Source organism: Phoxinus phoxinus (genome assembly GCF_949152265.1).
Source record: "Phoxinus phoxinus genome assembly, chromosome: 16".
NCBI classification, from domain to species: domain Eukaryota; kingdom Metazoa; phylum Chordata; class Actinopteri; order Cypriniformes; family Leuciscidae; genus Phoxinus; species Phoxinus phoxinus.
The window spans coordinates 7,586,124-7,606,774 of record NC_136891.1 but is presented as its reverse complement, the minus strand read 5'-3'; the positions used below and the strand labels follow the sequence as shown (position 1 = coordinate 7,606,774).

Sequence of the window (20,651 nt, the reverse complement as noted above, 5' to 3'; positions counted from 1 at the left end):
GTAAATATTTGGATGAATGGATTTTGGAACTAATCTGATATGAAGTATGACCAATTCTAGATAATAACTGTTTAGCTGCTCTACTGTAGATTGGTGAGATTTACGTTAATGCTGAAGCTATATATTAATGTCACCAAACAGATTAGCAAAAATAATTACGTAACATTTTAACCCTTTAACTGTCACCCCCTTTTTGAGAATGGACATTAAAATGCACTGTTCAAACTTAAATGGTTGTAATTCAAGAATGCTTTGGAATATAGACCTAAGTTTGGTCTTGCTTTAAAGAAAACACTCAGCAGATTATTGCTATGAAAATTAAATATGTGAATAATATGAAATTAAAGTATGAAAAAGTTCTGGAAGTTTAAATGTACATTAAATCAAATATACTGTACTTAATATTTTTTATTTTATATAATATATATATATATATTTTACAAAATATTTTTTACTCTTAAAATTACTATAAAATCAAAACCATATCTAACCAAATTGTGTTCCAAGTTTGAAGTTGCTATCACAAAAATGTAAGTTCCCGTGAGATTTTGTTTAGGAGTAATACCAAAGAAAGCCACCGGGTGACATACTTTCCATTGAATTTAATTGTATGTTTACAAATTAATACATTTCTGTCAAAATATCACTTCTGTCACAAAATATGGAACCTTGAGACTCAGACCTTTCTGACAATATGTGTTTTGTCAAGATTAGAAAAGGTTTTGATCATAAATATGAAACATGATGATGCCCAAAAGGGGAGGAGCCAGATCAAATCATTTAGAGTACCGTTTCTTTGGTAATGCAACGTCCAATTTCAAAAGGATGAATTTAATTCTGAGTTTGTAAGCTTTCAAATGATACCTAATTTATGATATACTAAAATACGTGATGTAAAAAAAGGCGTAATATTATATTTTTGAGGATAATATATATATTATACTTTTTAGAGGATAATATTATTTTATACATTTGTATTGTCAAATACTAGATTATATGTTTTATTATGATCTTTTAGCATGAAACCCTAGTTTCAATTATTAAAAGTGTTTGCGTCTACTTTTTGTGACAAAGGTCAGAACTCCTGTTATGATGTAGATTTTTTGAGGTGCACTCTTGTCATAAATTCATCTATTACTGTTCCTACATAATTTGTAACAAAAAACAGTGCTAAAATATCTATTTAGGAGTCTTAGACCTTTCCAACGATATATAGTGTGTCATGATTAGATTAGGATTTAATTGTAATATAGTGAAGTAAACGTTGGGGTGACGTAATTCCATACGCAAGCTCTATTTTGGTTGAGTCATTGTTGCTATGTCGGGATACTCAAACAGAGCTAAGTTTTCAAAGTGCCACAACATTGTATTTGAATATATAGCTGTGATAGGTGCAAATATCATAGCAAAATGAAACCTTTAAAGTGTCCCTATTATGCTATTATTTTGGACGTCTCCTACAACAGGTTTACATGCATGCATCCAAGGTAAAAAAACACTTTAATTTTCTCATTTTGCACATCACCTCATGTCTCAAAGAGTCTGAAATAGTTCGTTCATAGATTCAGTCTCTCTAAACTCCTCCTTTCCATGAACCTACTCTTCTGGTTTGTGCACGGTGATATGAACAATAATGATGCCTTCGGTTTTATTGCATCAATTCCAGCGCAAGTCATCATGTCATCCTTTAGAAGTGCATGCAAAGTGGGTTCACAACGCTGAAAACAGGGAGAACATAAACCAAAATCTTCCTGGCCACATCTACAGCGGTTTGAGGGCGGGTCAAAGTAGACGTTGTTCGTGGGCTAGATGGAAAAGCCAAGATGCGCATACATTTTTAAAATGCACACAAAAAACGTAAGCGCTCAACTGAGTCAGATAAATTTATCCGATAAAAAAACATGCGCATAAACTACGATGGAAACACATTTAAAGAATAAATTAAAGACATGTGAAATGTTAGGTGTGATTTCCTCCCAAAACTGTTTTAAACAACTGCATTCCCAAACCGCAGGCATCTTTGACTGACTGGATAGAAACGGTGCTTTATTCGCAAATGTTTTATGCCATATTCCAACTTTGAGCATAAGGTCAATTCACAACTTCGGATGGAAACATTGATAATGAAGACCATAGGCTGGCATAATGCAAGCGTGTTACATTGTTTTGTAGTTATGTAACAGGAAGTGAGACTAGAATTGCTGACCACTCGTTTCAGCACTTCAGAATTGATTATTTATTTTCGGAGACAATAACTTTATTTGTCATGCTTTGATCTTTAAAACTTTGCAGACCTTTTACTTTCACAAGCAGCTTTATTAGACACAGCATGTAATATATATATATATATATATATATATATATATATATATATATATATATATATATATATATATATATACAGTATATAAGCATAATAGGGGCACTTTAAAAAGTGGAAAGGGGATATTATGTTAGATATTTTTGTTGTGTGCAAACACATGCCATGCACAATTGCAAAATTATGCCGAGTTGCTCGAACGTAAGGTTCATGGCATGCTCATAATGTAAACAAACAAACAATCATAAACAAAAAACAGGTGTCGGAGTCATCCGAGGTGGACTGACACACTGTATCATTGAACCCGTTTGCTTGGACAGGCTTGATGTCTTCAGGTAGGTACTGGATGTGAAGCAGTACACTCACTTTCCCTCGCCCTTGCCCTCTCTTTTTGTCTTTTTTTTTTGTTCTCTTTTCTTTTTTCCAACAGAGTTGGACCATAAAAGCCTGGAAGGAATTGATATTTTCCATTGGATGTAGAACTTGGACCTCTGTTTTATAGTTGTTGTTCCCTCTCATTATTTGATTAATCCTGAAGTCTAAGAGAACCGAAATGAAACAGAGAAAAATATATTAGTGCTGAGCTCAGCAGATTTATTTTTTACCTAATGAATAGATAAGTTTGGGTTATGCCACGCAGAGCTGCCAAGGAGACCATTTTTATTGCCGCTCGAAACATCTTTGATTAAGCGAAGCTGAATGGTTTTGCCTCTCTGTATTAATTGGTGCAGTATTTCCATATTCCACCACACAAATTGAAATCAAATGATCTCATCATACAACTAGTTCCTGTTTTAGAGCCAATGTTTTAAACTGCAACAATAAAACACACCTTACCAGTTGGATGTCAGGGAGAAAAACTTTTTTTTCTTTACTTTGAGGAAGTTCTTTTTAAAGAGAACATAAAAACCATTTCGTTTCTTTCGGCCCGGTGAGACTTGGAAATGGTTATAGACGATATGCTAGCCAGGGGCAATAAAAGGTATGTTTTCACATTTAGCCTCAGCATCAAGGAGTCGCCACGTATGACCTCACGGAGCTCAGAATCGAAGGTTAAATTAGGTGAAGAAATAGTTTTTCTCTATTTTTCTAATAAGGGAGGTTTAAATGTTTGAATGACACGTATTGTAATTCTAATCATTATCGCACACCGCTCTGCTACGTGTAAATGTTGAATGAATTGATAATTAAATAATACAAAAGAAAAACTAATAATGACTCTTAATGGTGTAAAAATGGAATATGGACTTTGAATGGTACTTGTTGTGTCTATTCAAATCATCATGTCTTCATCTTTATTCGTGGTATTTTGTCTGCAAAATGATGTTAGCCTTTTTCCAATGCACCCAGCTCTTCTGCCACCTCATTAACGCATTAGTCACTATCAAAGAGGGGGAGACGCTCACATCTGGCCTTTGTTTCTTCACTTTTGTAGGCCTATTACATAACCTGACGCATTTCAGGCCTTTGTTTGAAATCCCTAAGCTTTTTTTTTACTCTGTACGCCTGACAATCCTGGTTTCCATTTAAATAACTTCACTTTTCTCAAAATGTCTTTCCCGATTCACCTCCATGATAATGAAGCAATGAAGCAATTTAGTCAGCATGTATTCTGTTTTCACTCCATCGGGGGTTTGCATCATAGCATGCCAAGTGTCATAAAAGTAAAGAGATAAATAATGCAGCCAAGCTCTCTGAACCACCTGGCATGTACATTTATATGCTTCAGTATTAACATTGTTTTGTGCTTTATTGCTCAAAAAACACTTAGCGCTGTGTCATTAGGCCACGGGGATGTGATTGGCCGTATTCTGGAGTTTCACATGACCCAGGTGGAATTCCGTTGTGAGCAGAAGATATTGCTACAGGTATTACAAGTATATTTAAGTGCTAGTTGTTCAGACAAACAAATCTTTTGTTCCATAAGTTAGCTGCCTAAAGGCAAAGCATTTTGCTGAATCATGCGTTTACTCCTGACATGAAAGCAGTTCCAAAATGTAGGCGACTTAATTTTGTTGCATTCTTAAATGCCTCGTTTCAGGCAAATTATAAAGCAGCATTACATGCATCCTTGTGGAGGAGGCAATCCCATAATGCATTGCGAATGGATCCTTTTCTCATTTCTGGGGTTCGGAAACGTAAGTCGTCACTGTTGGGGTGATAAAAAGAAATTACAACAAATATAATTTTTTGGGTTCCCATTTGCCCCAATAGCAAAAGAAAGAAAAAACCACGATAGCATTTCTATGACTTTCCAAAATCGAAAGATGTTTCACAGTGTTTAGGATGCTGCCTTAGTCTACAGACAGCAAGTTAGCTCACTATAGGCTTAAATGTTGGACAGATGCTCAATACACTTGAGGGTGCTAAATACCCTCAAGAGAGCAAGTTATGAGGCTTCACCTTGCCAGGTGTTTCTCATTTGGGTTATAGTGAAGAAACGTGAATCCCTCTTCATTGGAAGCGCTGGTACAAAGAGTGGATTCAGAGGGAGGTATTTGATGATGCCAGGTTTAAGACTCCTGTTGAGTCTCATATGCATATTCAGCACTTCCCCATAAACACAGAGGCAGTAAATACAGAGGAACAGCCAACTGTGTACAAGTTGTAACCACTAAAATATCCCTGGCAGACCGCAAACCAGGAGGTTCGGCGAGCTGTGTGTGCTGAGAAGGACTTTACATGGGAATTACAATTTGAAATGATCTGCCTGAGAGTGTGGGATTTCTGAGGTTTCGAAGTTCTCATATGTGTCAGAAAATGTATTTAATAATACGTATTTTATGTAATAAGACAATATAGTTCATTGATCCCTGCACTGCAAAAAGTTATATTTATATAGTATTCTTGTCTTGTTTTCCAGTACAAATATCTAAATCTTCTTTTCAAGTACATTTAATTAAGAAGCAAAATTACTTAATATAAAGTCTTGTTCCTAAAAAAAAAAAAAAAAAAAAAAAGGTGTTTGTTTAAAACAAGAAAAAATATCTTCCAATGGGGTAAGAAAAAGAAACTTTATTAAAAAAACAAGATTTTTTTTATCACATTGGCAGTTTTTTCTTGTTTAAAGCAAAAACTCACATCATTTTTATACAATAATAAAAAACATATAAGTTGTATCGCTTCTCAAGTAAATTAAAAAATATTTTAGTCGGGGTTGTCCAAACTTGGTCCCTAGAGGGCCACTGTCCTGCAGAGTTTAGCTCCAGCTCGCCTCAACACACCTGCCTGGAAGTTGCAAGACCTTGGCTGTGTTTAAATCCACTTTTAGACATACACTCTCCCCAAAACACTTTCCCTCTGGGAATCTCCGCCACCATACTAAAGTGCGTCATCCAGAGGTTTATATGGACAGACCCTCGACCCCTCACTTTTGTCAGATCCATAGACCACAATGCAACACGATTGTGACGTCACAGCAGGTCGCGCTTAATTTATCCCCACCTCAACTCTAGTGTATGATATTGGAGTTATTTAGATTTTTAACCGCATTTAATAATTGTAGCTACCTTAAACAACCTTTGTTTTTTACAGTTATAGTTTATTGTATTATCATTTTCGTCTGTTATTTTTTTTGCGAGGTAAGGAGATACAAAATTGGACTTAAACGCTGCCCTTGATTATCTGGTTCAGGTTTAATAGGGATTTGAGCTAAACTTTGCAGGAGCGGAATTGGACACCCCTGGTTTGGATTTGATGTGGAAAACAAGATAAAAATTAGTAAGAAAACTTTCTTTTTTTTCAGTGTGAGGCATAATAAAAGTAACCATTAAAAATACAATATGAAATAATAATAAAAAAATTTTTTAATGTGCAATTACAATAATGATCATTGGAGAAAGATATTTTTTCCTTGGCGGAGTGTGTAATTCTACCAGAAGGGGTTAAATGGGACGTACCAACCAGCCAAACCCTGACCACTTGCATCTTACTGCAAAATCGAAGTAAGGATAGTCTTATAGTTTGACTCAGTTACAATATTATTGCATTATATCATCGACTATATTGCAAGTGTCTGAAAGTAGTGCACTAATATTGATAAGTCTGCTCTGATCACATCCGACTTTAACACCAAAAAAAATGAATTGCTTGGCTGTTGTTAATCTTACTGTTACATTGCATGATATTGTTGCTAAAATGAACTAACAACAGTTCCACTGAGAATGGAATTCAACAATCTGTGGCCTAAAATGGAAATAAACTAAACAGCTGCATGTTTGATCTGAATTTTTGGATACAAGATATAATTTCAACTCTCAACTCTCTGGTACATTGTTATGCACTGTGTACAGTCACGTCGCTAACATCTTAACCATCCCTTATCATATATCCAGCATAAAGAACTACACATGGTTTTCAAGCTTTTGAAGGTTTTATGCTTTTTGTTCAGGAATGAGTTGTTAAGCTCCAGCCACTTGATCTGGGCAAGTCTGGTCCTCCACCCACTGTCTGGATTTACTTTCTAAGCAAAGCTGTTTTTAATACAGGCTATTTGACATCCAACTCTATCCCCCGTGGTCCACGAGTTGTTTTGGCATATGATACGGAGTGTGACCATTTTAGAGGCATCAACTTGGGTGTCCTCTAGGTTTAGAAGAAATACAGCCACTGCTGAACATGAAGGTATAAAACCTGCCAGTTTTTACCACCAGACCTTTGGGTTTGTTAACCCATTCAGACACAGTATCTATTCAAGTGAACATACTTTTCTATGGTGGGCATTTTATGTGTTTGTCATTTGGTGCCACCCATATCATTATTAGTCGAATGCTGCTAAATATATTGCTATATGTTCTGTTGTTTAAAAAGACAATTCCTATGTACTTCCGATTTACTTTTGAAAGTATTTTATGCTACAGAAGGATGCTCCCCAAGTTGTGCTGCTTAATATTTTTGTGAAAACCGTGATGATTTTTTTTTTTCAGGATACTTTGATGAACGGAAAGTTCAAAAGATCTGTATTTGCTTTAAATAGAAATATTTTAACATTGTAAACATCTTTATTTTTTATCAATTTCATCAGTCATTGTTGAATATAGTATACATTTCTTTATTAAAAATATAATAATCTTACTGACCTCACACTTTTGAATGGTAGTATATATCTTAGGTTAGTTCGTATGGCCCATGCTGGTAGATACTGTAGCTGTATTGTTGTAGATGCTGTATCATTTGGCAGCAGAATGCATATTTCTACATGAACTGCTATTCAAAAGTTACTGCGCATGCTGACAATTTTTGTTTGTTGCAAGCAATATCACAACATGCTGACAATTTTTGTTTGTTGCAAGCAATATCACAAGTTGTTTCATTATATTATAGCCGTTAATTTTTTATAGGGCTCAGGTTTGTCACTAGTGAAGGGATTGGGGATGTGCATGTTTTTTTATGGTGCAATTGCACAGTCAGTGTTTTCGTGATATCATTTTCAGCTGGTCTTCTCATGGCATTTATAGCTCAGGTTATTGCTTTAAAACATCCACAGAACTGAGTGCCCATAAGCAATATTGGCAGATTTCAAGTCGCATACTATCAGGTATTATATACCATTGAGAAGAATAGAATCATCTTAAACTGATTTTCAGATATTACAAGCATGTTTAGTGACATTTTATCATAGTATTCTATTATAGAGTTACATTTCTTACACAAATGTATACTGTATCCTACTCAAAAGCAGTAGAGAACAATAGAACGTTTGAATGAATGTCATCAGAAGTGTTTCAATGGTGTACAATCGGACACAAATTAGACAAAAGCCATTAACAAATGAATTATTATTTTAAAGATGCTGATGTTTCAAATGATGTTGGCATTGTCATATCTTTATTTTCTCACAGTTGTTCAGTTGTGTTGGTTCTGAGCAGGTGAGCATGCAAAAATATTGGCTTTGAATATGTCAATAACAATGTTCTTTGTCCATTCATTATCTGCTTTGTAGCCACCTGCTATTATCTCTGAAAAAGTGTGACAGACGGATACAGCTAAAGACATTCTGCGTGGCTTCTTTGTGTGATTACAGACACACTGGCAGAGGCCTTTTCATAATCTAGCCTTGAGGTCATTTGTTTTTCTTCTAATGCGATAAATAACCGCTGAAACCATTTGTTTGTTTCAAATAGTGGACTAAAGTTTAGAGGCCAAAAGACACCTTTTTAATTCAGTACATCCTCTTATTGCCTAAATTAAACATTTCTCACCCTTAATGGAATAAAACTGAAAGAAAGTTTAGTAGAATGTTAATGTGTCTCTTTTCTCGTGAGATTATCAGTAAACAACTTACATTTGATAAGTTATTTTCATCTTTCAAACTGTCATATGCCTTGAAAAGACAAATTTTATGCTGTGTTTTGTCTTTTTTGCAGCTTGAAACCCCATGATGACCCATCACCTTCATGGCATGGAAGAGAGTGGTGTCAACATTCTGCTAAACGTCTCCTTTTCTATTTCAAGTAAGTCACATGTGACCCTGGACCACAAAACCAAGTCGCACGGCTATATTTGTGACAAAAGCCAACAATACATTGTATATGGGTCAAAATTATCGATTTTTCTTTTATGACAAAAATCATTAAGATATTAAGTAAAGATCATGTTCCATGAAGATATTTAGTAAATTTCCTACCGTAAATATATAAAACATTTATTTTTGTGAGAGAATGCTGCACAATCACGAACATGAATGGACATCTTCAAAGGCAATTTTTTCAATGTTTCGATTTTTTTGCACCTTCATATTCCAGATTTTCAAGTAGTTGTGTCTCGGCCAAATATTGTCCTATCATAGCAAAACATACATCAATGGAAAGCTTATTTATTCAACTTTCAGACTTTCTTTTTATGTTTAAATCTCATTTTCAAAAAATTGGCCCATGTGACTGGTTTTGTGGTCCAGGGTCACATATTTGGAACAGCATGAGGGTGAAGTAAATGAAAACAGAAACTATTCATATAAGTTGCTTATTTCTTTACAATCAAAAAAGAGGAATGGGCGTGAAATACAGATTTTTTTATATTTATCTAAGTACAAAGAGGCTGCAGAGTAATACACGAGACATGAATCTAGCACAGCTTTATAGTTTAACATCATTATACAAAAACATCTGACAGAGGAATGCAATGTAATGATGCATTTAACCAATCAGAATCAAGTATTATGGAGAGCTGTGTAATAAAGATAACTTAGTAATGCTATAATTACCACATCTACCTCATTGCAAAGGAACAACTGGCAATACATCTTATAATGTTTTTAGCGGCACATCAGCATGTCCTCTGTGAACTCACAGGTGTTCTTATCCACATACTGTAGCTACTCCCTGTGTTATCAGCTTATCCTGCGTGTCTCAAACGTGACCTCGATCCCCGGTGCACTTGGGTTTGAGCAGTGAACGCAGTGCGTACTCTAATCTCTCAACGCTCTTTCCCATGTCCCTCTCTTGTGGAGATATTTAAGCATTCAACACACTTAACCTCCAGCTCACATCACGCTGAAGTGGAGGTTATGAGTCAATAGCCATGATTCACCCTGACTTGATGACTTGTTTTTGTCCTTTTGGAGAAATGTAAAAAGAAAACTCTTGACAATTATCTGGTATTTGTCAGAAAAGCCTGTTGTGTTCAAACAATGCTCTTTTAACCGAATAGGAAATTGGTCCCAAACTCAAAGATATGTGCTTTGGAGCCAACCACTTGTACAAATCACAGGGTGTCAAGTATTTCAAAGCATGTGGTAGTGAGTGTTTACTGACACAATTGTGTTCTGAAACTGTACTAGTCTCAATCATTCTCCTTCTTTACTGTCTCACATTATTATCTTTATTAGTGTGAGGTGACCAGTGCTAAATTAGAAACAGTGTGATATGTTTGATCAGTTATAAAGATGTTGAATCAATGACTTAGTATGATAAATCTAAGAACTAGATGTTTGGTCATCTGGACAATAACTGGTCACTTAGACAGGAAGCGATCGCCTGACTGACATGTGAAGTGCCAACAATAGTTTTTACATGGTGTTTGGGGGTATACAGTAGTATGAATTTGATCCGGCTCTCTGGAATACTTGACCCTGATTGTCAAATCTCCGCATCCGGTCAGATATTTTAGTATGCTGAAAAAATATTTAGGCCTAAATTTAAGAACTGCATATACATTTTCCTTCCGTTTGTACTACACAGTTTTAACATGAGCTTAATGTAATGCATATTTCTTAGTCATGCATAAATGAAATGGTTAAGGTTTTTTCACTCAAAAAAACAAACATGGCATAATTTATTATTAACTATTTGCATCTACTGTATTTGTTTTTATTTAAATTTTCATATTTTTAAAATGCATTAATTCAAGTAGCTTAGTATCAGCATAAATATGTTCATTATAAAAACAATTATATGTATTCAGTTAAAATGTATGAACACGGTGTAGCAAAAATAGCAAGCAATATTCTATTATTTGTATGATATTGAAACAAATTAGATTTATTGATGATAAATGTATATAAATCTGGTTGTTGTGTATTTAAAACACATTTAGTTTATTACTACTATTACAGAAATATTATCTATGACTGACAAATATTAGTTTATGTAAAAATAAATAATTCAATATACATAGATTAAGGCCTAAATATTTGTTGTATTGTATTTTACTAGCTTTAAGATAATATTAATTCATGCATCAGGCAATAGACTAAATAAGTTGATTACATGGTCGGAGACGTTTTCCTGGATTAGATGAATGCATCTAAGAATCATGAAGTAAGCGATATTTGTCACATGCAAAAAACTTTTTAAATTCCCACTCAAAGTCTTTTATCTACCATAAGTGGGGAAATGAAATAATTCATGATGAACACAATGTCCCACTGCATTTTTACTTTGTTGGTCGTATCAAAAGCGCAGTGTTTGCCAGATGGCAAAAATAAATCATGTCAAGTGTGATTTCACATAAATGGCTTTAATTCCGTGCCATCTGAACTCAAGCTTGTGTTAATAACAACCACCTTTTGTGAACTTGTTGACGCTTGGAAATGTCATTGATGCACGTCAAATAATTGTGATTTGTTCTATAAACATCCTTAAAAGGGGTCAAGCAAGGCTAATCAAAATCTTTTGTAGATATTGGAAGTGAGAGCCGTTGGTGTGTGGATATGATGTAGTTTACTTTGAGCTAACTTCAGCTGTTGTATAGTATGTGACTTTACAACAACGGGACACTTTTCCCCCCCATCACTGCATTGGCTACAAATAAAACCAACACTTATTGCCTTTCTTTTGTTTGTGTCTTTTGATTAGTAAAGATTAGACCCACCCTTAATGGTCTTTCTTATTCGTTTCAATTTTATAGCACATTGCTCTGACGTTTCTGCTGGCCGGGTGCTAAAGGGTGAAAATAAAAAGAAGAGCATCTTGTTTGAAACTGTAATAATAGTATTTGGTGAAATAGATTTGGCAAACGCTCCAGTGCATATTTGTGTTTGTGCTCTAGTCTAGAGATTGTCAAAGGTTTCTATTTACATGTTTTTGCAGCATCTGTCTGATCTCTTGAACACAGTGGCCTCAGAGGTGTTTAAAGTCCCCCTGTGGTGAAAATCAAGTTTTTCATGTTGTTTATATGTCTATGTGGTGTTTTTAATATGCTTTAAGACAAACCACGTGCAAATTCACAAGTCAACACCATTGCTGAGTATTTTCTCCTTAAATCCGCAGTGGAAAAAAGAGAGAAGCCAGGTTCTCCCGATATATTTTTATGTTGATATATAAGAAATCGGGTACATGTAGCAATATAGCGGATAGTAAATTATTTATATGATGCATATTACGATGTTATGATGAACTATACGCCTTTCTCCACTGACGTTCTAAGTTGTTCAAAGCAATTGTAAGAATGCTGGTTTTTAGAAGACAGCTGTCTGACTCTGAGATGCGAACGGGAACATGGTTTGTGTAACATTAGCAACACATTATTAGCTGTTTGATAGTTAAGCAAAAAGCTAATCATATTAATTACCGTTATGTGTCCGACCCGACGTAGTAGGGATAAATACATTAAACGCATTACCGTTTTAATACATCGACTTGTATACGAGCCTTTATGAGTGAGTGGAGGCGGGGCTCATTTGCATATGCATGGTTCCGCGTATTCTAATTGAAGCAAGGGTGTACAGTTACATTCAATCTATTTTAAGGCATTAATAATTTTTTTAATTGTGGTGATCAAAGATGAGTTTTAAAGGATAACATTTTAAGTTAGAAAATTTAAGTTAGTCGGGAATCCACTCATCACTCAAAATGAATTTTTAGTGCTGACTCTGAGTTCTGCACGCTAAAGAATCATTATAACAAAGAATCATTATAACAAAGTATAGACAGTGTAAATAAGAGATAAAAAAATCTAATTTTCATATTACATAATTTTGTAATTATTATTTGGAAAAGTAATGACTTTACATTGCTATTCTTGTTGGTGGTGCTCAAGAGCTGTTGCTTACACATTAAATCTGCACTTTACTAGAGCAGCCTTACTAATTTCAGAAGATCTGATTCTGGATTATGGGGTTGCTAGAGTGTTTTGGGTGTTTGCCTATTCACTTCTCTATGAAATTATTCAAATTATACTGTTCAAAAGTTTTGGGTCGGTAAGATTTTTCAAATGTGTTTGGAAGAAAGTCTCATCAAGGCTGCATTTATTTAATCTAAAAGTAAAAATGCAATATTGTGAAATATTACAAATAATAATATTATTGTTTTTTATTTAAATATATAATGTATTCCTGTGATGGCTGAATTTCATTCTAATATGCTTATTTGCTGCTCAAGAAACATTTCTTATTATTATCAATGTTCAAAACATGTCAATGTATGCTGCTTAATAATTTTGTGGAAACTTGTGATTTTTTTTTCAGGATACTTTGATAAATAGAAAGTTGAAAATAACAGCATTTGATTTAAAGATATTTTTGTAACATGTAAAATCCTTTTTCTGTCCCTTTTGATCAATTTATCGCATCCGTGTTGAATACAAGTATTAATTTCTTTAAAAATAAAATAAATAAAAACCTACTGACCCCAAACTTTTGACGGATAGTGTGGTTATGAGCAACAAATTTAGTAATAATAGGAATGGTGGCTTCCTATTAATTAAAATAACAATGTATTTAATACAAATATAAAATGTTGAAATGGCCAGTTACACTGGTTGCTGAAATATAAGTTGCCTAAAGTGTTCAACACCCAGGGTTCAGAAGTCCACACAACATGTATCTCTTAAAGAAAATTGACACTGATCCTTATGGCTTTCGTGTATATCAACCATATGATCCCAGAGGAATTTTAATGGTTCATCCACTGTGTTCCCGTCACCACATTTGAGACACTTCCAGTGCAACATGTGGTTATTCCTCCGAATGGGATTCTCAAAGAGGAAAAGAAAACGTGTAAAAAAAGGAAGTGCTTGGATCTTAAAACTACAAGTAATTGCATGTTCCTGGCAAAAAGTAGCACTATGTGCCTGTTTAGTTTTGTGTGTGGTTTGCTTGTTTTATACCAACCAGCCGATATGCACACAAGCCTTTAACTTGTGTGCACTTATCGAATTGTAAACACTGGCAAGCAAGCCTGTATATTTATGTGGCAAGACTGGGGAGAGCAAACATGAGACTACAAGCTGTCCAACTCCAGATTTCTGTCGCTGGATGTGATAATGTTTTGACATATAGACACTTCAACCAAACTGTAAACCGTGTTTATGTGAGCACAGATAGTGTTAGGATGGAGGCTTTGTCTGTCTGTCAGTCTGTCTGTCTGTCTGTCTGTCTGTCTATCTGTCTATCTGTCTTTCTATTGGCGCATTCCACTTGTTCTCCAATGTGAGAAATTGTCCTCAAACTCAGTGGTCCACAGTACTAGCCAGCCTCTATTTGTGGGCATCTGTCTGTCTGTCTGTCTGTCTAACGTTCTGTCTGTCTGTCTGTCTGTCTAACGTTCTGTCTGTCTGTCTAACGTTCTGTCTGTCTGTCTAACGTTCTGTCTGTATTTCGGTCTGTCTGTCTAACGTTCTGTCTGTCTGTCTAACGTTCTGTCTGTATGTCTGTCTGTCTGTCTGTCTGTCTAACGTTCTGTCTGTATGTCTGTTTGTCTGTCTGTCTGTCTGTCTAACGTTCGGTCTGTCTGTCTAACGTTCTGTCTGTCTGTCTAACGTTCGGTCTGTCTGTCTGTCTGTCTGTCTGTCTAACATTCGGTCTGTCTGTCTAACGTTCTGTCTGTCTGTCTAACGTTCTGTCTGTATGTCTGTCTGTCTGTCTAACGTTATGTCTGTCTGACTAACGTTCTGTCTGTCTGTCTAACATTCGGTCTGTCTGTCTGTCTGTCCGTCTGTCTGTCTAACATTCTGTCTGTCTGTCTAACGTTCCGTCCGTCTGTCTGTCTGTCTGTCTGTCTAACGTTCTGTCTGTCTGTCTAATGTTCTGTCTGTCTGTCTAACGTTCTGTCTGTCTGTCTAACGTTAGACAGAATGTTAGACAGACAGACAGACAGACCGAACGTTAGACAGACAGACAGAACGTTAGACAGACAGACAGAACGTTAGACAGACAGACCGAACGTTAGACAGACAGACAGATAACATGTCTGTCTGTCTGTCTAACGTTCTGTCTGTCTGTCTAACGTTCTGTCTGTCTGTCTGTCTAACATTCGGTCTGTCTGTCTGTCTGTCTGTCTAACGTTCTGTCTGTCTGTCTAACGTTCTGTCTGTATGTCTGTCTGTCTAACGTTCAGTCTGTCTGTCTAACGTTCTGTCTGTCTGTCTAACGTTCTGTCTGTCTGTCTAACGTTCTGTCTGTCTGTCTGTCTAACGTTCTGTCTGTCTGTCTGTCTAACATTCTGTCTTTCTGTCTGTCTGTCTAACGTTCTGTCTGTATGTCTGTCTAACGTTCTTTCTGTCTGTCTGTCTGTCTGTCTAACGTTCTGTCTGTCTGTCTGTCTAACGTTCTATCTGACGTTCTGTCTGTTGATTTGTCTGTCTGTATTTTTTTAATGTTTCATTGATCGTTCTGTCTGTCTGTCTGTCTGACTGACTCTATCCGTCTATCTATCTATATTTGCTTCATAAGCTGAATGTGAGGATGGTGCTGATCTTTTGGTCTCCGTCTTAATAACTGGTTCCTCTTCGCCAAATCTCCCTGATACGAGCCTTGACTTTCAAAGGGATTTCTTTATTAGTAGTCGAGCAGCAGCATAATCACCAGCTCCCAGGGAAAACCACTGAGTTAAATAATCAACTGTAAACAGCCAGGGAATGTTAATTATGCACTGGCTGCATCCTTAGAGGACAAAACATATTTAACTTGCAATTTTGAACGGCGGAGAAACCCCACACATGGTGGTGTGGGACCACACTAAATTCCACGTTTGCATTGCATTCAATGACATGTCTACACTGCAAAGTGATGTTTTGGACAATGGCATAAGATGCTGGCCCTCCTCAGTGTTGTGCCTTTTGACAAAGGTGTAATTTTAGAGAGGGAATTGTCTCCTTATGCAATTTAGATCCTTTGAGATTATAATCAAGGTAGTTTTGCTTAAATACAGTCACAGCTTTGACCATATTCGTCTCTAAAGGTCCACGTTTTTACCACTCCCTCACATCGCTTGAATTAACTGAACTACTGACAAAAGCAATATTTCTTGTGCGCAGAACCGAGACAAAACAGCTCTACAAATGAATGAAAAATAAAACGCCGCTGTTAGAAGATTGTCACACAGAGACAGACATCTGGCTCCTCTGTAGTGTTTGGAGGTCTTAAAACATCACCCTGTGATAGCCAGAGGGACAAGTGAGACTTAAAACAGCATTTAGGGTTGAAGACAGTTTGTGTTAATATTCATATGATAAACATCAATATGGTAAATATCATCTGCTCTTAAATTAAAATAAGCTGTAACTGGAATGTCACAGATTTCCTAACTTGTTGTGCACTTGTAGGGCTAACTTTTTGATCTCATATGAGAACAGTTAAGTGAGATCTGGTACAAAGCAAAATGTGAGACCTCACAAACATCACAGTGGACATTGTCACGTGTTTCCCATTTGTCACACGTTATTTGGTGTCCTCTTGTTAGTTTGTGAATGTGATGTCCAAGTCAAGAATGTCCTGAAGCAACTCCCTGTTTCCTTTTTTTAAAGGTCCACCGAGATGCGGACAAAAATGAGGAGCTTCCAGCAGAGGTCCTTCTTTTATCAGTTTTATTGTGACAGGTTACCATGTGTTGGGACAAACTGTCCCAGTGCTTTATTGTGGACTTCGGCACGTCGCTTTTATATCACATAAGAAGGCACAAACACATGTTCTACCCATCTGCCCTTCATAAGATCTTTGTGACAAAGAAAAAGGCAGCAAAACAAGACCAAATACAGCAGAAATTGAAATGATTTAGAAACCAGGAACACAAAATGAGTACAACCAGCCACTGAAAAGTGAAAAATAAGGTAACACTTAATAATTTACCATTGTAAACATTTTAAACTCTTCTCTTTTGTTTCTTTGTGGTGCTTTTCAGATTGCATATTTTTCTTTCTTCTGTAGATATTTTTGAAACCTTTTTTTATTTGATAATTTTAACATGTTATTTTAAGGTGACGTACTTTAGGTTACTTACTATAGTAATAACAGTTAATTAGGCATAATTAAGTAACTAACCCTAACCCAAACCCTAACCATAACTCTATAGTACTACATGTAGTTAATACATTTTACTCAGTACTTATTTGAGGACAGACAATGTTAACGTCTGTCTACGTCACCTTAAAATAGTGTAACCTTTTATATTTTATCATTTAACAAATACTTTTCCTGACACTTTTTTTTATACTGCATATTTTATTTAGTACAAGCCGGCAAGGGCACAATTGCGAGAATAATATTGCTTTTATACAATAGTTTTTTACATACAAGATGTTATTATACCGAGTAACTTGCAATATGACAAGTCTATTTTATTATATTTGTAATAAAAAAGGCATTTTCGCTAGGGGGCCCACTGAATCCTCTTTTATTCATAAATGATTTCCTGAACTCTCAAGTCAATTACGTTGCATGACAAAACAACAGTATTATTCTCTTTAACCATGACAGGACAACTCATCAATGTGTGATCTATTGTAATGTTCTTTCTGTGTATTCCAGGTTTCCATGTTCTACAAAAATTTTGAGCCGATGGGTACCTGTTTTTTAATTTCCTGTCGAGGACCATGCTGGGATTCCTCACAAATTCAATAAGATCAAAATAACCCTGTGTGATAAACATCAAAGCTGCCACATTTAAAAAGGAAGGACCATATGCTGAAAAAAAAGAAGGTAGGTTTGCATGCCTCAACAACAGCGAGAAGAGCATTTTTTGTTGTTTTACAGTAGTTTGATGGATATATAAAGTAGATAGTAGTATGTATTATTGACTTCCACTACTGAGCGATGTTGCACTGATGACAACTGATGTTTTTCTCTCACTATATGAGGACACTATATACAGTACTCTCAGCTGCCACTTTATTAGATGCACATGTACAACCTCTCGTTAATGCAAATATCTAATCAGCCAGTTACTTGGCAGCAACTCAATGCATGTAGACAATGTCAAGTTCAACGAAACTGAGCATCAGATTGGGGAAGAAAAGTGATTTAAGTGATTTTGAATGTGGCATGGTTGTTGGTGACATAACTGCTGATGTACCAGGATTTTCATGAACAAGGGTTTACAGAGAATGGCCAGAAAAAGAGAAAATATCCAGTGAGTGGCTTGTCTGTTGGTGAAAATGCCTTGTTGATGCCAAAGGTCAGAGGAGAATGGTCAGACTGGTTCAAGCTGATAGAAAGGCAACAGTAACTCAAATAACCATTCGTTACAACCAAGGTCTGCAGAAGAGAATCTCTGAACGCACAACACGTCCAATCTTGAAGCAGAAGAGCTACAGCAGCAGAAGACACACCGGTGACACTGCCGTCAGCTGAGAACAGGAAACTGAGGCAACAACTTGCACAGGCTCACCAAAATTGGACAATAGAAGATTGGAAAAACTTTGCTTGGTCTGATGTGTCTCGATTTCTGCTACGACATTCAGACTTTGTCGTAAAAAATGTAAACATGGATCCATCCTGCCTTGTATCAATGGTTCAGGCTGCTGGTGGTGTAATGGTGGTAAGGGGTATTTTCTTGGCACACTTTGGGCCCCCTATTACCAATTGAGCATATTTTAAACGCCACAGCCTATCTGAGTATTCTTGCAGACCATGTCCATCCCTTTATGACCAGTGTTCACATCTTCTGATGGCCACTTCCAGCAAGATAACACGCCATGTCACAAAGCTTGAGTAAAGCTCACTATACTCATGGCCTCCTCAGTCACCAGATCTCAATCCAGTAGAGCACCTTTGTGATGTGCTGGAACAGGAGATTCACATCATGGATGTACAGCCATCAAATCTGCAGCAACTGCGTGACGCTATCATGTCAATATGGAGCACCAATACCTTGTTGAATCTGTCACGAAGAATTAAGGCAGTTCTGAAGGCAAAAGGGTCACCCCAAGGCTGCACTTATTTGATCAAATCAGTAAAAACTATAATATTGTGAAATATTACAACAATATTTAATATATTTTCAAATGTAATGTATTCCTGTGATAACGAAGCTGAATTTTTCTCAGCCATTACTACAGTCTTCAGATTCAGATGATCCTTCAGAAATCATGTTTGTAGCCCAAGACTGGTTGCCCAGCCCACTGAAGCTAAGCAGGGTTGAGCCTGGTTAGTACCTGGATGGGAGACCTCCTGGGAAAGCTAGGTTGCTGGAAGAGGTGTTAGTGAGACCAGCAGGGGGCGCTCACCCTGTGGTCTGTGTGGGACATAACGCCCCAGTATAGGGATGAGGACACTATACTGTCAAAGAGCACCGTCCTTCGGATGAGACGTTAAACCGATGCCTTTCGAAGCGAGTAGGGGTGTAACCCCGGCATCCTGGCCAAATTTGCCCATTGGCCTCTGTCCATCATGGCCTCCTAATCATCCCCATATATATATATATATATATGAGCGAGTAGCTGCTCCCGACAAGCTGGTGGGCTGATACCGCTGTCGGTGTATGAATGAGTGAATGAATGGGTGAATGTGTGGCCATGTCTGTTAAAGCGCTATATAAATGCAGTCCATTTACCATATACTAATTGACTTCATCACTCAGTAAGCTGGTGTGTGGTGGGCATTCTGGCGCAATATGGCTGCCGCCGTCGAATCATTCAGGTGGATGCTGCACATTGGTAGTGGTTGAGGAGATGCCCCTTCCATGTAAAAGTGCTTTGAGTTCTGAGAAAAGTACTATATAAATGTAATGAATTATTAATTATTATTATTATATGTTGAGTTAAAAAAAAAAATATATTATTCCAAACTTTTGACCAGTATGTAACCTAATATATTACTGTTTAGATGTGCTGTTTATCCATCCAATGTGATATTACATTGGTAAACAGATCTGACGGGGTCTTTACTATCTGTCATTGTTTTGCAGAGCCCCTGGCATGATTTCAACTTCATTAAAGTGCCTTTTTGTCTCAGGTTATATAACACAGCATCAGTAAATAATGTTTGGACATTTCTAGGACCTTGTGTTCCACATGTTTAATTCATGAAAAAGTTTCTTACTGGTAGATTTTCTTGCAGAGGACAAAGCTGTTGCTAAGCTCAGGCCTTCACCCACACAGAAATGCGCTAACTGTTCTCCGGCCCTCCACTGGAGACTCTCTCAACATGCAAGAGCGTACCTCTGGTCTGCCCAGCTTTATAACACTGTTTTGGCCTGTTGCTAGAAAACCGTCATTATGTGTTGTGAGGACTAAAGCCTCTGTGGACCATGGATAAAGAAGCAGAAAATGGGAGCTGGATCCAAACTCTATGAGGAGCAGGCATGTGACTGTTTTGACCCCTCTCTTCAATCAAGGTTGTCTGAGTTGGCACAAATGGATCAAAGTGTCATTGAAACAAAAGGAGCATTCTCAGGAGGATTTTCCTTCTATCCCAGGCAAGCACAGGTGTTTTGCACAGTGCCATATGGGGTTTATTGTTAGCATGCTCAAGCATATGATGCTAGCAAGGTTAGCTAGCTAGCCTACATGTCCTGACTTTCTGATTTGGGAATGTGTGTTGATTTGAGATTCATTACAAAACCTGAGAGGCATTGGTCACATTAAGTTGTATTTGAGAATTCTGATGGCACAGTTTAGTTTGCATGCATTTTATTGATAAATACATGAAATATTACTCATTTAGCTGGTTTATGCTGAC

The 20,651-nt window shown here is 36.6% G+C and overlaps 1 long non-coding RNA gene across 2 annotated transcripts in view; it reads left to right on the top strand.

Moving 5' to 3' along the window:
* Positions 1–20,651, top strand: part of LOC306983275 — a 43,966-nt gene that overhangs the window by 2,105 nt on the left and 21,210 nt on the right. The window contains exons 3-5 of one of the 2 annotated variants that reach the window (XR_013794329.1): positions 8,686–8,772; positions 16,502–16,804; positions 17,502–17,672. This is a non-coding gene — a long non-coding RNA (uncharacterized lncRNA). Of the gene's footprint in view, positions 1–8,685; positions 8,773–16,501; positions 16,805–17,501; positions 17,673–20,651 lie in introns of those variants that run through there. The other variant, XR_013794330.1, reaches the window with a different exon arrangement.